Consider the following 16,749-nt stretch of genomic DNA (forward strand, 5'->3'; position numbering starts at 1 on the left):
ACTCCTACTGCATCTTGTATTACAGCAACAAAGGGAATTTACATGTCATACAAGTGAATTCCTTTTTCATTCACCTGAGTTATTTTCTTAGTAATATCTTGCAGTAGTTTGCGTTCGCCAGTATCAGTGTCTATTCCCTCGTGCTTGTTTCTCCATCTGTCGTTGTTGTTCTTCGCATCTCACTTACTTTCTAGCATTTAGTTTTTCCCCTTTTGCCATCTTGTGTTGTCATATCTTATAGCAATCAGCTTTACCATCGTCATCGTCAAACCTGTGATCTATTATGCCCGAACGATTATAGCATATTTCTTTGAAAGATTTGCTCAGCTCTGATTTACTTATCTACGTTAACTCATTCACCCCCTTATTGTGTTTGGATTAGGTTCAAACCTTCGAAAGAATTTTTGAATCACCCATTCACCCCCTCTGGTCGATATACTCTCGGTCCTTATAATTGGTATTAGTGTGAGGCCTCCTTCTATCTGTTTATTAAAGGTCTAACCGCCTTGGAGTTTTGAGTATGTTGTACGCAGGTAGATCCACGCGCTTTGGAAGATTTCCTATCTTCGACGGAAATGACTATCCCTACTGGCAAGGCAGAATGAGAATTAGACTTCAAGCTATCAGTGAGGAGCTATGGCAGATTGTGCAAAATGTATATACCATTGAGCACCCGGAGGCCCCCCACTCCTGAAGATGAAGCAAACTTTCGATTGAATGCACAAGCAAAAGATATCATCTGTGACAACATCACCAGGGATATTTTCATTCGCTTCAGAAACCTTGACATGGCGAAAGAAATATGGCATGTCATCAGAAATGTTCATGAAGGTGACATCATCAGAACTGAAGCACACACATATATGCTTCATGCCATGTTTTCTCACTTACGAAGTCTTCGAAAAAAAGTGTCAAGGAACTCATTGATGTCTTAAACCAACATTGTTGAACTATTACATCAACATGGAGTAAAAGTTATCACCGATCAAGTTGTGGTCAACAAGCTGCTCAATATTCTTGATGCAACATATGACCCAATCGTTGCTGAGATCAAAGACCTGACTATGGAGAACTACACTCTATTGAAACCATGACGTTGTTGACTATACATGAAGAAAAGATGGAGCAAGAAAATGAGCAACCCAGATCTGCTTTAGAAAGTGAAAGAGGAATTCTCTCAAACTATGGTAGCTTTCAAGAAGAATATGTCGAGAATCAACACTCTGTTACAAGAGAACTTAAATGCTCACGGAACGCCCCAACAACCTCAGGAGATAGAATATGTATCTTACTAATGCAGACAAAGATGAACCATCAAAATCTTCGAGAAGAACACCTTCTAGAGAATTTCCATTTCCCTTTCTAAAGAAAATTTGGATTGCTCATTTTCTTGCTCCATCGTTTGTTCATGTGTAGTCAACAACGTCATGGTTTCAAGAGTGTAGTTCTTCATAGTCAGGTCTTTACTTGATCTCAGCAACGATTGGGTCATATGTTGCATCAAGAGTACTGAGCAACTTGTTGACCACATCTTGGTCGGTGATAACTTTTACTCCACGTTGATGTAATCGTTCAACAATTTTGGTTAAGACATCAGTGAGTTCCATGACACTTTCTTTTCAAAGACTTCGTAAGTGAGAAAACATGGCATGAAGCATATTTGAGTGTGCTTCAGTTCTGGTGATGACACCTTCATGAACATTTCTGATGGCATCCCAGATTTCTATCGCCATGTCAAGGTTTTTGAAGCAAATGAAAATAGCTCCTGAGATGTGGTCACAGATGATATCTTTTGCTTGTGCATTCAATCGAATGTTTGCTTCATCTTCACGAGTGGAGGTGGGCTTCGGGTGCTCAATGGTACTCCCTCCATTCCCTTATACAAGACCACTATGAAAAATACATTTTGCGTCTATACAAGGCCACTAACAGTAACCGAGGCAAAATTTAATGATGTTTTCTCGTAGTAGCAACTTGTTTAATACTTGCATGCATGTAGTCATAATGACACTGTGCTACTTCCTTCTCATTCCTTCCTTGCATGCATGCGGGAGTATTAATGATCCCAGTTAACAATAAGAAAAGTTTTCTTACAAAGTAGTCATTAAATTTTACCTAGGTACCTGTAATTTGAGTTTGTGGCCTTGTATAAGGGAATGGAGGGAGTATATAAGTTTTCCACAATCTGCCATAGCTCCTCACTGATAGCTTGAAGTCTAGTTCTCATTCAGCCTTGCCAGTAGAGATAGTCATTTCCATCGAAGACAGGAAATCTTTCAAAGCGCGTGGATCTACCTGCGTACAACATACTTAAAACTCCAAGGCGGTTAGACCTTTAATAAACAGATACAAGGAGGCCTCGCTCTAATACCAATTATAAGGACCGAGAGTATATCGACCAGAGGGGGTGAATGGGAGATTCAAAATTCTTTCAAGGGTTTGAACCTAACCCTCGTAAAAACAGACACGTACATTGGGGTTGCCCGCCGGCCTAACAAACCTGGAGGGAGGGGGTACTAACTACCACTTTCAAAGTTTTGATGCACTCACCTGATTGGGGTACTCACTTCAACACATTTGCACCGGTCAGGTTGCTACTGGGGACTAGGGCATGCCAACGTCTCGGCCTTGAAGGATGCCAACGTTAACTTCCACGATGACTTTGTTGCATCAGCAATGGGGGAGCCTTCCTTCAATTTAGAAAGTGCAAGTGGGACTTCCACTAAATGTTGATGACTTTGAGGTGATGCATGAAGCACTGAAGCATGCAGTTGACGAACATCCCAACAGTCCAAACCTTTTTCTTTTTCTTTTTTGCGTGGAAACAGTCCAAGCCTTCAACTGACATAAATCATTTGGTACGTCGAGTGATTTAATTGTACAACTTGAGTCTTATGGTACCTATTTCGTTGCTCCCAATGTGCGATGAGACTTGGTCATAGATGTAGAAAGATGGCCAAAAAAAGAATCTTCTCGAACTCATTGTAGGTCTCCTATCAGAAACTGCAACTTGAAAAATAGAACTAGTCCTCCGAGCGCATAACCTTGGATCCACATACTAAAGAAAAGATTGTTCCGTTCGATCTAAACTAGAAAAATTTCGTCTAGTTTTGTATGAATCGGACGACTTGTTCAGTTTTGCCTACAAGCCTGATTGGCTATGCAAGCTGGTCCTCTCAGTTCTACACAATGCATGTATACTCTCAATCATGTGCGCTCTCTCTCTCTCTCTCTCTCCCAACCCACCCATGTGTGGGGTGTTTAAAATTTGTGTGCAGTCAATACTAGGAAAGAGTGCAATTAATCCACCCACACTCCCTTCGTCGCGAGGGGAAGTTGTGCATGCAAAGCATTATTTGTCTTTTTAAAAAGAGGGGACAACCCTCAGCCTTTGCTGATGCACACAATCATATATTATTAATTATTGAACACGCTGAAAAAATTGGCTTATAAAGAGAAAAAAGAACAAAATTGAGGCCAACCACATAGGACCTGCCTCCCGACAACCTCCTCAAACTGTACCGCCAAACCTCCTATGACATATTAGCAGATAAAGGGCACAATGCTTCAAGACCACGTCTTCAAGAAGAAAACACCGCTTGCAGGGCGATGTTAGTTGGCCCAACCAGATGGAAGACCAAGTATTTTTTGTGAACCCGAAGTATATCTTCGAACCAGCATCTTCAACAAGGTAACAATGCACAGGCGTTGACGCTGCCCGATCAAGCCATGAGGCAAGATCCCGAGTTATCACCGAAGATAATCCATCCTGATGTCTACCGCCATAGTCATCCCCAACCATTCTACTGGCAGTGCTGGCTTTCAGTTTTATTTTTGTTCTCTTCTCTACTACTTTCCTCCTTGCTATTTCCTTGGCCATCGTACCGTATTCCTTCTTCGCCCACTATAATGAAAACTGGAGCATTGCAGTAGTAGCACAAAGTTTATTGATAAATGATAATACGGTTAAGAACATATGAAATTGATAAGCAAAATTATCATTGTTATGAATAACGATGACTCCTGATGATTATATTTTATCAGGTTTTTTGAGAATAGCACATCGATAATATTTTGTAGAACAAAACTTGTACACCATTATTTTCCAAAAGAATCATCACCAAGAAAAAAAGTGTATTAGGCAAATAATCAAAGCTACGGATTCCCTTTCATCCACCTTCATTAGATTTCAATGTTTTAATAGACTATACTCCCTCCTTCCATCTATATAGGGCCTAATGCATTTTTTTAGACCGCCTTTGACTATTGACAAGATTAATAGTACATGACATGCACAATGTGAAAATTATATCATTGAAAGCTCCTTTCACACACGAATTTAACGGTGTGCTTTGTGTAAGTTGCATGTCATATATTATATCTCTAATATTTGGTCAAAGTTAGCATCGAAAAACGCATTAGGCCCTATATAGATGGAAGGAGGGAGTATCAAGAGTAATGAGCATCTTGTTGACCACATCTTGGTCGGTGATAACTTTTACTCCACGTTGATGTAATCTTTCAACAATGTTGGTTAAGACATCAGTGAGTTCCCTGACACTTTCTTTTCAAAGACTTCGTAAGTGAGAAAACATGGCATGAAACATATTTGTGTGTGCTTCAATTCTGGTGACGACACCTTCATGAACATTTCTGATGGCATCCCAGATTTCTTTCGCCATGTCATGGTTTCTGAAGCAAATGAAAATAGCTCCTGAGATGTTGTCACAGATGATATCTTTTGCTTGTGCATTCAATCGAATGTTTGCTTCATCTTCACGAGTGGAGGGGGGGCTTCTGGTGCTCAATGGTACTCCCTCCATTCCCTTATACAAGACCACTATGAAAAATACATTTTGCATCTATACAAGGCCACTAACAGTAACCGAGGCAAAATTTAATGATGTTTTCTCGTAGTAGCAACTTGTTTAATACTTGCATGCATGTAGTCATAATGACACTGTGCTACTTCCTACTCATTCCTTCCTTGCATGCATGCGGGCGTATTAATGATCCCGGTTAACAATAAGAAAAGTTTGCTTACAAAGTAGTCATTAAATTTTACCTAGGTACCTGTAATTTGATTTTGTGGCCTTGTATAAGGGAATGGAGGGAGTATATAAGTTTTCCACAATCTGCCATAGCTCCTCACTCATAGCTTGAAGTATAGTTCTCATTCAGCCTTGCCAGTAGAGATACTCATTTCCATCGAAGACAGGAAATCTTTCAAAGCGCGTGGATCTACCTGCGTACAACATACTCAAAACTCCATGCCGGTTAGACCTTTAATAAATAGATACAAGGTGGCCTCTCTCTAATACCAATTATAAGGACCGAGAGTATATCGACCAGAGGGGGTGAATGGGAGATTCGAAATTCTTTCAAAGGTTTGAACCTAACCCTCGTAAAAACAGACACGTACATTGGGGTTGCCCGCCGGCCTAACAAACCTGGAGGGAGGGGGTACTAACTACCACTTTCAAAGTTTTGATGCACTCACCCGATTGGGGTACTCACTTCAACACACTTGCACCTGTCAGGTTGCTACTAGGGACTAGGGTATGCCAACGTCTCGGCCTTGAAGGATGCCAACGTTAACTTCAACGATGACTTTGTTGCATCAGCGTTGGGGGAACCTTCCTTCACTTCAGAAAGTGCAAGTGAGACTTCCACTAAATGCTCATGACTTTGAGGTGATGCATGAAGCACTGAAGCTTGCAATTGACGAACATCCCAACAGTCCAAACCTTTTTCTTTTTCTTTTTTGCGTGGAAACAGTCCAAGCCTTCAACTGACATAAATCATTTGGTACGTCGAGTGATTTAATTGTACAACTTGAGTGTTATGGTACCTATTTCGTGGCTCCCAATGTGTGATGAGACTTGGTCATAGATGTAGAAAGATGGCCAAAAAAGAATCTTCTCGAACTCATTGTAGGTCTCCTATCAGAAACTGCAACTTGAAAAATAGAACTAGTCCTCCGTGCGCATAACCTTGGATCCACATACTAAAGAAAGGATTGTTCCGTTTGATCTAAACTAGATAAATTTCATCTAGTTTTGTATGAATCGGACGACTTGTTCAGTTTTGCCTACAAGCCTGATTGGCTATGCAAGCTGGTCCTCTCAGTTCTACACAATGCATGTATACTCTCTATCATGTGCGCTCTCTCTCTCTCTCCGAACCCACCCATGTGTGGGGTGGTTAAAATTTGTGTGCAGTCAATACTAGGAAAGAGCGCAATTAATCCACGCACACTCCCTTCGTCGCGAGGGGAAGTTGTGCATGCAAAGCATTATTTATCTTTTTGAAAAGAGGGGACAACCCTCAGCCTTTGCAGATGCACACAATCATATATTATTAATTATTGAACACGCTGAAAAAAATTGGCTTATAAAGAGAAAAATGAACAAAATTGAGGCCAACCACATAGGACCTGCCTCCCGACAACCTCCTCAAACTGTACCGCCAAACCTCCGATGACATATTAGCAGATAAAGGGCACAATGCTTCAAGACCACGTCTTCAAGAAGAAAACACCGCATGCAGGGCGATGTTAGCTGGCCCAACCAGATGGAAGACCAAGGATTTTTTGTGAACCCGAAGTATATCTTCGAACCAGCATCTTCAACAAGGTAACAATGCACAGGCGTTGACGCTGCCCGATCAAGTCATGAGGCAAGATCCCGAGTTATCAACGAAGATAATCCATCCTGATGTCTACCGCCATAGTCATCCCCAACCATTCTACTGGCAGTGCTGGCTTTCAATTATATTTTTGTTTTCTTCTCTACTACTTTCCTCCTGGCTATTTCCTTGGCCATCGTACCGTATTCCTTCTTCGCCCACTATAATGAAAACTGGAGCGTTGCAGTAGTAGCACAAAGTTTATTGATAAGTGATAATACGGTTAAGAACATATGAAATTGATAAGCAAAATTATCATTGTTATGAATAATGATGACTCCTGATGAGTATATTTGAGTGTGCTTCAGTTCTGATGATGACACCTTCATGAACATTTCTGATGGCATCCCAGATTTCTATCGCCATGTCAAGGTTTTTGAAGCAAATGAAAATAGCTCATGAGATGTTGTCACAGATGATATCTTTTGCTTGTGCATTCAATCGAATGTTTGCTTCATCTTCACGAGTGGAGGGGGGCTTCGGGTGCTCAATGGTACTCCCTCCATTCCCTTATACAAGACCACTATGAAAAATACATTTTGCGTCTATACAAGGCCACTAACAGTAACCGAGGCAAAATTTAATGATGTTTTCTCGTAGTAGCAACTTGTTTAATACTTGCATGCATGTAGTCATAATGACACTGTGCTACTTCCTTCTCATTCCTTCCTTGCATGCATGCGGGAGTATTAATGATCCCAGTTAACAATAAGAAAAGTTTTCTTACAAAGTAGTCATTAAATTTTACCTAGGTACCTGTAATTTGTGTTTGTGACCTTGTATAAGGGAATGGAGGGAGTATATAAGTTTTCCACAATCTGCCATAGCTCCTCACTGATAGCTTGAAGTCTAGTTCTCATTCAGCCTTGCCTGTAGAGATAGTCATTTCCATCGAAGGCAGGAAATCTTTCAAAGCGCGTGGATCTACCTACGTACAACATACTTAAAACTCCAAGGCGGTTAGACCATTAATAAACAGATACAAGGAGGCCTCGCTCTAATACCAATTATAAGGACCGAGAGTATATCGACCAGAGGGGGTGAAAGGGAGATTCGAAATTCTTTCAAAGGTTTGAACCTAACCCTCGTAAAAACAGACATGTACATTGGGGTTGCCCGCCGGCCTAACAAACCTGGAGGGAGGGGGTACTAACTACCACTTTCAAAGTTTTGATGCACTCACCCGATTGGGGTACTCACTTCAATACATTTGCACCGGTCAGGTTGCTACTGGGGACTAGGGTATGCCAACGTCTCGGCCTTGAAGGATGCCAACGTTAACTTCCACGATGACTTTGTTGCATCAGCATTGGGGGAACCTTCCTTCAATTTAGAAACTGCAAGTGGGACTTCCACTAAATGTTGATGACTTTGAGGTGAGGCATAAAGCACTGAAGCATGTAGTTGACGAACATCCCAGCAGTCCAAACCTTTTTATTTTTCTTTTTTGCGTGGAAACAGTCCAAGCCTTCAACTGACATAAATCATTTGGTACGTCGAGTGATTTAATTGTACAACTTGAGTGTTATGGTACCTATTTCGTGGCTCCCAATGTGTGATGAGACTTGGTCATAGATGTAGAAAGATGGCCAAAAAAAGAATCTTCTCGAACTCATTGTAGGTCTCCTATCAGAAACTGCAACTTGAAAAATAGAACTAGTCCTCCGAGCGCACAACCTTGGATCCACATACTAAAGAGAAGATTGTTCCGTTCGTTCTAAACTAGAAAAATTTCGTCTAGTTTTGTATGAATCGGACGACTTGTTCAGTTTTGCCTACAAGCCTGATTGGCTATGCAAGCTGGTCCTCTCAGTTCTACACAATGCATGTATACTCTCTATCATGTGCGCTCTCTCTCTCTCTCCCAACCCACCCATGTGTGGGGTGGTTAAAATTTGTGTGCAGTCAATACTAGGAAAGAGCGCAATTAATCCACCCACACTCCCTTCGTCGCGAGGGGAAGTTGTGCATGCAAAGCATTATTTGTCTTTTTAAAAAGAGGGGACAACCCTCAGCCTTTGCTGATGCACACAATCATATATTATTAATTATTGAACACGCTGAAAAAAATGGCTTATAAAGAGAAAAAAGAACAAAATTGAGGCCAACAACATAGGACCTGCCTCCCGACAACCTCCTCAAACTGTACCGCCAAACCTCCGATGACATATTAGCAGATAAAGGGCACAATTCTTCAGGACCACGTCTTCAAGAAGAAAACACCGCTTGCAGGGCGATGTTTGCTGGCCCAACCAGATGGAAGACCAAGGATTTTTTGTGAACCCGAAGTATATCTTCGAACCAGGGTCTTCAACAAGGTAACAATGCACAGGCGTTGACGCTGCCCGATCAAGCCATGAGGCAAGATCCCGAGTTATCACCGAAGATAATCCATCCTGATGTCTACCGCCATAGTCATCCCCAACCATTCGACTGGCAGTGCTGACTTTCAATTTTATTTTCGTTCTCTTCTCTACTACTTTCCTCTTGGCTATTTCCTTGGCCATCGTACCGTATTCCTTCTTCGCCCACTATAATGAAAACTGGAGCGTTGCAGTAGTAGCACAAAGTTTATTGATAAGTGATAATACGGTTAAGAACATATGAAATTGATAAGCAAAATTATCATTGTTATGAATAACGATGACTCCTGATGATTATATTTGAGTGTGCTTCAGTTCTGGTGATGACACCTTCATGAACATTTCTGATGGCATCCCAGATTTCTATCGCCATGTCAAGGTTTTTGAAGCAAATGAAAATAGCTCCTGAGATGTTGTCACAGATGATATCTTTTGCTTGTGTATTCAATCGAATGTTTGCTTCATCTTCACGAGTGGAGGAGGGCTTCGGGTGCTCAATGGTACTCCCTCCATTCCCTTATACAAGACCACTATGAAAAATACATTTTGCGTCTATACAAGGCCACTAACAGTAACCGAGGGAAAATTTAATGATGTTTTCTCGTAGTAGCAACTTGTTTAATACTTGCACGCATGTAGTCATAATGACACTGTGCAACTTCCTTCTCATTCCTTCCTTGCAAGCATGCGGGCGTATTAATGATCCCAGTTAACAATAAGAAAAGTTTGCTTACAAAGTAGTCATTAAATTTTACCTAGGTACCTGTAATTTGAGTTTGTGGCCTTGTATAAGGGAATGGAGGGAGTATATAAGTTTTCCACAATCTGCCATAGCTCCTCACTGATAGCTTGAAGTCTAGTTCTCATTCAGCCTTGCCAGTAGAGATAGTCATTTCCATCGAAGACAGGAAATCTTTCAAAGCACGTGGATCTACCTGCGTACAACATACTCAAAACTCCAAGGCGGTTAGACCTTTAATAAACAGATACAAGGAGGCCTCGCTCTAATACCAATTATAAGGACCGAGAGTATATCGACCAGAGGGGGTGAATGGGAGATTCGAAATTCTATCAAAGGTTTGAACCTAACCCTCGTAAAAACAGACACGTACATTGGGGTTGCCCGCCGGCCTAACAAACCTGGAGGGAGGGGGTACTAACTACCACTTTCAAAGTTTTGATGCACTCACCCGATTGGGGTACTCACTTCAACACATTTGCACCGGTCAGGTTGTTACTGGGGACTAGGGTATGCCAACATCTCGGCCTTGAAGGATGCCAACGTTAACTTCAACGATGACTTTGTTGCATCAGCGTTGGGGGAACCTTCCTTCACTTCAGAAAGTGCAAGTGAGACTTCCACTAAATGCTCATGACTTTGAGGTGATGCATTAAGCACTGAAGCTTGCAGTTGACGAACATCCCAACAGTCCAAACCTTTTTCTTTTTCTTTTTTGCGTGGAAACAGTTCAAGCCTTCAATTGACATAAATCATTTGGTACGTCGAGTGATTTAATTGTACAACTTGAGTGTGATGGTACCTATTTCATGGCTCCCAATGTGTGATGAGACTTGGTCATAGATGTAGAAAGATGGCCAAAAAAAGAATCTTCTCGAACTCATTGTAGGTCTCCTATCAGAAACTGCAACTTGAAAAATAGAACTTGTCTTCCGTGCGCATAACCTTGGATCCACATACTAAAGAAAGGATTGTTCCGTTCGATCTAAACTAGAAAAATTTCTTCTAGTTTTGTATGAATGGATGACTTGTTCAGTTTTGCCTACAAGCCTGATTGGCTATGCAAGCTGGTCCTCTCAGTTCTACACAATGCATGTATACTCTCTATCATGTGCGCTCTCTCTCTCTCCCAACCCACCCATGTGTGGGGTGGTTAAAATTTGTGTGCAGTCAATACTAGGAAAGAGCGCAATTAATCCACGCACACTCCCTTCGTCGCAAGGGGAAGTTGTGCATGCAAAGCATTATTTGTCTTTTTAAAAAGAGGGGACAACCCTCAGCCTTTGCTGATGCACACAATCATATATTATTAATTATTGAACACGCTGAAAAAATTGGCTTATAAAGAGAAAAAAGAACAAAATTGAGGCCAACCACATAGGACCTACCTCCCGACAACCTCCTCAAACTGTACCGCGAAACCTCCGATGACATATTAGCAGATAAAGGGCACAATGCTTCAAGACCACGTCTTCAAGAAGAAAACACCGCTTGCAGGGCGATGTTAGCTGGCCCAACCAGATGGAAGACCAAGGATTTTTTCTGAACCCGAAGTATATCTTCGAACCAGCATCTTCAACAAGGTAACAATGCACAGGCATTGACGCTGTCCGATCAAGCCATGAGGCAAGATCCCGAGTTATCACCGAAGATAATCCATCCTGATGACTACCGCCATAGTCATCCCCAACCATTCTACTGGCAGTGCTGGCTTTCAATTTTATTTTTGTTCTCTTCTCTACTACTTTCCTCCTGGCTATTTCCTTGGCCATCGTACCGTATTCCTTCTTCGCCCACTATAATGAAAACTGGAGCGTTGCAGTAGTAGCACAAAGTTTATTGATAAATGATAATACGGTTAAGAACATATGAAATTGATAAGAAAAATTATCATTGTTATGAATAACGATGACTCCTGATGATTATATTTTATCAGGTTTTTTGAGAATAGCACATCGATAATATTTTGTAGAACAAAACTTGTACACCATTATTTTCCAAAAGAATCATCACAAAGAAAAAAAGTGTATTAGGAAAATATTCAAAGCTACGGATTCCGTTTCATCCACCTTCATTAGATTTCAATGCTTTAATAGACTATATCAAGAGTAATGGGCAACTTGTTGACCACATCTTGGTCGGTGATAACTTTTACTCCACGTTGATGTAATCGTTCAACAATGTTGGTTAAGACATCAGTGAGTTCCATGACACTTTCTTTTCAAAGACTTCGTAAGTGAGAAAACATGGCATGAAACATATTTGTGTGTGCTTCAGTTCTGGTGATGACACCTTCATGAACATTTCTGATGGCATCCCAGATTTCTTTCGCCATGTCAAGGTTTCTGAAGCAAATGAAAATAGCTCCTGAGATGTTGTCACAGATGATATATTTTGCTTGTGCGTTCAATCGAATGTTTGCTTCATCTTCACGAGTGGAGGGGGGGCTTCTGGTGCTCAATGGTACTCCCTCCATTCCCTTATACAAGACCACTATGAAAAATACATTTTCCATCTATACAAGGCCACTAACAGTAACCGAGGCAAAATTTAATGATGTTTTCTTGTAGTAGCAACTTGTTTAATACTTGCATGCATGTAGTCATAATGACACTGTGCTACTTCCTACTCATTCCTTCCTTGCATGCATGTGGGCGTATTAATGATCCCAGTTAACAATAAGAAAAGTTTGCTTACAAAGTAGTCATTAAATTTTACATAGGTGCCTGTAATTTGAGTTTGTGGCCTTGTATAAGGGAATGGAGGGAGTATATAAGTTTTCCACAATCTGCCATAGCTCCTCACTGATAGCTTGAAGTCTAGTTCTCATTCAGCCTTGCCAGTAGAGATAGTCATTTCCATCGAAGACAGGAAATCTTTCAAAGCGCGTGGATCTACCTGCGTACAACATACTCAAAACTCCAAGGTCGTTAGACCTTTAATAAACATATACAAGGAGGCCTCGCTCTAATACCAATTATAAGGACCGAGAGTATATCGACCAGAGGGGCTGAATGGGAGATTCAAAATTCTTTCAAAGGTTGGAACCTAACCCTCGTAAAAACAGACACGTACATTGGGGTTGCCCGCCAGCCTAACAAACCTGGACGGAGGGGGTACTAACTACCACTTTATAGGTTTTGATGCACTCACCCGATTGAGGTACTCACTTCAACACATCTGCACCGGTCAGGTTGCTACTGGGGACTAGGGTATGCCAACGTATCGGCCTTGAAGGATGCCAACGTTAACTTCGACGATGACTTTGTTGCATCAGCGTTGGGGGAACCTTCCTTCACTTCAGAAAGTGCAAGTGAGGCTTCCACTAAATACTGATGACTTTGAGGTGATGCAGGAAGCACTAAAGCTTGCCGTTGACCAACATCCCAACAGTCCAAACCTTTTTCTTTTTCTTTTTTGTGTGGAAACAGTCCAAGCCTTCAACTGACATAAATCATTGGGTACGTCGAGTGATTTAATTGTACAACTTGAGTGTTATGGTACCTATTTCGTGGCTCCGAATGTGTGATGAGACTTGGTCATAGATGTAGACAGATGGCCAAAAAAAGAATCTTCTCGAACTCATTGTAGGTCTCCTATCAGAAACTGCAACTTCAAAAATAGAACTAGTCCTCCGTGCGCATAACCTTGGATCCACATACTAAGGAAAGGATTGTTCCGTTCAATCAAAACAAGAATAATTTCATCTGGTTTTGTTTGAATCAGATGACTTGTTCAGTTTTGCCAACAAGCCTGATTGGCTATGCAAGCTGGTCCTCTCAGTTCTACACAATGCATGTATACTCTCTCTCACGTGTGCGCTCTATCTCTCTCTCTCTCCCAACCCACCCATGTGTGGGGTGGTTAAAATTTGTGTGCAGTCAATACTAGGAAAGAGCGCAATTAATGCACCCACACTCCCTTTGTCGCGAGGGGAAGTTGTGCATGCAAAGCTTTATTCTTTTTAAAAAGAGGGGACAACCCTCAGCCTTTGCTGATGCACACAATCATATATTATTAATTATTGAAAACGCTGAAAAAATTGGCTTATAAAGAGAAAAAAGAACAAAATTGAGGCCAACCACATAGGACCCGCCTCCCGACAACCTCCTCAAACTGTACCGCCAAACCTCCGACGACATATTAGCAGATAAAGGGCACAATGCTTCAAGACCACGTCTTCAAGAAGAAAACACCGCTTGCAGGGCGATGTTAGCTAGTCCAACCAGATGGAAGACCAAGGATTTTTTGTGAACCCGAAGTATATCTTCGAACCAGCATCATCAACAAGGTAACAATGCACAGGTGTTGACGTTGCCCGATCAAGCCATAAGGCAACATCCTGAGTTATCACCGAAGATAATGCATCCTGATGTCTACCGCCATAGTCATCCCCAACCATTCTACTGGCAGTGCTGGCTTTCAAATTTATTTTTGTTCTCTTCTCTACTACTTTCCTGCTGGCTATTTCCTTGGCCATCGTACAATATTCCTTCTACGTCCACTATATTGAAAACTGGAGCGTTGCAGTAGTAGCACGAAGTTTATAGATAAATGATAATACGTTTAAGAACATATGAAATTGATAAGCAAAATTATCATTGTTATGAATAACGATGACTCCTGATGATTATATTTTATCAGGTTTTTTGAGAATAGCACATCGATAATATTTTGTAGAACAAAACTTGTACACCATTATTTTCCAAAAGAATCATCACCAAGAAAAAAAAGTGTATTAGGCAAATAATCAAAGCTACGGATTCCGTTTCAGCCACCTTCATTAGATTTCAATGTTTTAATAGACTATATCAAGAGTAATGAGCAACTTGTTGACCACATCTTGGTCGGTGATAACTTTTACTCCACGTTGATGTAATCGTTCAACAATGTTGGCTAAGACATCAGTGAGTTCCATGACACTTTCTTTTCAAAGACTTCGTAAGTGAGAAAAACATGGCATGAAGCATATTTGTGTGTGCTTCAGTTCTGGTGATGCGACCTTCATGAACATTTCTGATGGCTTCCCAGATCTCTTTCGCCATGTCAAGGTTTCTGAAGCAAATAAAAATGGCTCCTGAGATGTTGTCACATATGATAACTTTTGCTTGTGCATTAAATCGAATGTTTGCTTCATCTTCACGAGTGGAGGGGGGGCTTCTGGTGCTCAATGGTACTCCCTCCATTCCCTTATACAAGATCACTATGAAAAATACATTTTGCATCTATACAAGGCCACTAACAGTAACCGAGGCAAAATTTAATGATTTTTTCTCGTAGTAGCAACTTGTTTAATACTTGCATGCATGTAGTCATAATGGCACTGTGCTACTTCCTTCTCATTCCTTCCTTGCATGCATGCGGGCGTATTAATGATCCCAGTTAACAATAAGAAAAGTTTGCTTACAAAGTAGTCATTAAATTTTACCTAGGTACCTGTAATTTGAGTTTGTGGCCTTGTATAAGCGAATGGAGGGAGCATATAAGTTTTCCACAATCTGCCATAGCTCCTCACCGATAGCTTGAAGTCTAGTTCTCATTCATCCTTGCGAGTAGAGATAGTCATTTCCATCGAAGACAGGAAATCTTTCAAAATGCGTGGATCTACCTGCGAACAACATACTCAAAACTCCAAGGCGGTTAGACCTTTAATAAACAGATACAAGGACGGCTCGCTCTAATACCAATTATAAGGACCGAGAGTATATCGACCAGAGGGGGTGAATGGGAGATTCGAAGTTCTTTCAAAGGTTTGAACCTAACCCTCGTAAAAACAGACACGTACATTGGGGTTGCCCGCCAGCCAAACAGACCTGGACGGAGGGGGTAGTAACTACCACTTTCAAGGTTTTGATGAATTCACCCGATTGTGGTACTCACTTCGACACGTTTGCACCGGACATGTTGCTACTGGGGACTAGGGTATGCCAACGTCTCGACCTTGAAGGATGCCAACGTTAACTTCGACGATGACTTTGTTGCATCAGCGTTGGGGGAACCTTCCTTCACTTCAGAAAGAGCAAGTGAGACTTCCACTAAATGCTGATGACTTTGAGGTGATGCATGAAGCACTGAAGCTTGCAGTTGACGAACATCCCAACAATCCAAACCTTTTTCTTTTTCTTTTTTGCGTGGAAACAGTCCAAGCCTTCAACTGACATAAATCATTGAGTACGTCGAGTAATTTAATTGTACAACTTGAGTGTTATGGTACCTATTTCGTGGCTCCCAATGTGTGATGAGACTTGGTCATAGATGTAGAAACATGGCCAAAAAAGAATCTTCTCAAGCTCAGTGTAGGACTCCTATCAAAAACTGCAACTTGAAAAATAGAACTAGTCCTCCCTGCACGCAACCTTGGATCCACATACTAAAGAAAGGATTGTTCCGTTCGGTCTAAACTAGAATAATTTCATCTGGTTTTTTATGAATTGGACGACTCGTTCAGTTTTGCCTACAAGCCTGATTGGCTATGGAAGCTGGTCCCCTCAGTTGTACACAATGCATGTATACTCTCTCTCGCGCGGGTGCTCTCTCTCTCTCCCAACCCATCCATGTGTGGGGTAGTTAAGATTGTGTGCAGTCAGTACTAGGAAGGAGCACAATTAATGCACCCACACTCCCTTGTCGTGACGGGAAGTTGTGCGTGCAAAGCATTATTTATCTTTTTGAAAAGAGGGGACAACCCTCAGCCTTTGCTAATGCACACAAATATATACTGAAATAATTGGCTTACAGAGAGAAAAAAGAACAAAATTGAGGCTAGTCACATCGGACCCGCCTCGCCACAACCTCCTCAAATTGTACCGCCAAACCGACGATGGCATATTAGCAGCTAAAAGGCACAATTCTCCAAGACCTCGTCTTCAAGAAGAAAACACCGCTCGTAGGCCGATGTTACCTGGTCCAACCAGATGTCAGACCAAGGATTGTTTGTGAACCCAAAGTATATCTTCAAAC

Source organism: Triticum aestivum, chromosome 7B (assembly GCF_018294505.1).
Source record: "Triticum aestivum cultivar Chinese Spring chromosome 7B, IWGSC CS RefSeq v2.1, whole genome shotgun sequence".
NCBI lineage: Eukaryota > Viridiplantae > Streptophyta > Magnoliopsida > Poales > Poaceae > Triticum > Triticum aestivum.